This window comes from Pteropus alecto, unplaced genomic scaffold (assembly GCF_000325575.1).
Source record: "Pteropus alecto unplaced genomic scaffold, ASM32557v1 scaffold139, whole genome shotgun sequence".
Lineage (NCBI taxonomy): Eukaryota > Metazoa > Chordata > Mammalia > Chiroptera > Pteropodidae > Pteropus > Pteropus alecto.
Genome location: NW_006443567.1, coordinates 865,391 through 867,105, shown reverse-complemented (window position 1 = coordinate 867,105; position 1,715 = coordinate 865,391). Strand labels below are relative to the sequence as shown.

At 36.6% G+C, this 1,715-nt stretch overlaps 1 pseudogene; it reads right to left on the bottom strand.

Moving 5' to 3' along the window:
• Positions 1–298: 298 nt before the first annotated feature.
• LOC112472875 lies at positions 299–417 on the bottom strand (annotated as a pseudogene).
• Positions 418–1,715: the final 1,298 nt, after the last annotated feature.

Below are 1,715 nucleotides of genomic sequence, written 5' to 3'. Positions count from 1 at the left end.
TTAAGTTCTCTTCTTAAGCATCTGATTTAGCTACATTTTTACAATAAACTCAAAGATCTCATTTCTCGAAAAGGCTTTATTTCTCTAATCCACTTTCTCCATCTCTGCCCTACCTTTCCTGCCCTACCAGTTACTGGAAGAAAAACACAATATCCTCTTTAAAATTTGCTTTTGTTCTCACTTACTGGTAAAATCAAGCAGCAATCCTGTCTTTTTTTTTTTTTTTTAAGGCGAGGCAATCCTTGGTTGACCTCACGGATTACAAGGACCTTTTCTGCTTACAATCCCTTATTTTTTAAGCCTACAGCACCTGGTCTTCCTAGGCGGTCTCCCATCCAAATACTAACCAGGCCCAACCCTGCTTAGCTTCCGAGATCAGATGGGATCAGGCTTGTTCAGGGTAGCATGACCATAGATGAATCCTGTCTTTTTTTAATCCTTGTTTCAAAACAAAGAAAATAGAAAACTATTTCTTTATATGAAATAAATATTTAGAATATATTATTTAAAATTAATTTTTTTTGTAATATATGATGCTAAAGGAGTAGCACCTTCAGCTTACTTCATGTTTAGCACACTGAGTTGGGCTATTTAAGTATCCTTAGGGGTCCACATGATATTTAAAGTGGTTTTACCCTGCAATTCTTACAAAATAATGTAGAATCACTGAAACATCACTGATATTCCTTGCTCATGTTCGTGAACCCATTTTAAATCCACATTTCCTTGTATGCAGAATTACATTGCCTATTATAAGGGGCGTCTGGGTCCATTGTAGAGTTCCAATTTTTCTCTTTATAGTTTGATTTACATTTTTAAAAACATATTATGGACGTTACCTAGAGAATGGATTGATGAAGAATAAGACAAGAGTTAAGTGGACAGAGAAGAGACTATTGTATTAGATCACTCAAGAAATGATGTGACTCAGACTAGGGGGAATAGTGGTAGAAAAGAAAAAAAAAGATAAAATTGCTCTATATTTTGGAGTAAAAAGCACTAATACTTGGTGCTGAATTGAATATGGGTGGGTGAGGAAGCGTGAGGTATAAAGAGAGACTCCAAAGTTGTGACTTGTACAATTTGGTGAATAGTTGTGACATTCTTTAATTTAGAAACATTGGCGGAGTTTTCTCTGCTAGTTTCAGATGGAATATGAATATGAGTTGGAGAAGTGCATGAGTGGAAAGAAAGAGACTACTTAGGAGGCTATTGCATTAGCCCAGATGAACAATGCTGGTTGCTTAGAATAGAGGAGATAATGAAAATGGAGAGAAGTATGCGACTTGGGAAATAGTTTAGGCATTACAGCCAGTCGGTATTATCTCTTGATCGATTAAGGAGAATTGGCGAGGGAGAGAGAGGTGACAAGGATATCTTCTAGATTTCTTGCTTGCACATTTAGGTGAATTGTGTTTCCATTTATCGGAACAGAAAACAGTGGCAGAGAACTAGGTTTAAGATAATAAACTACCTTTCTCTTTAGAAAAAATACCGCGGAGAATAGGGGAGGGGTGGGAAGAGGAGAGTGGCTTTCTCTTGACAGAGCCAGGTTAGAAGTTTCCTCTTACAATATGACTTTCCAGCAGTACATTGTAAAGTCTGGAAGGAGAACATTTTCTGTCTGGTTTTTAAAAGTAAGGGTCAAAGACTCTTGCCAAGAGATATTGTTCCTGCTCAAATATGTCATTGATTCTTTATCTTTCAATAAGATT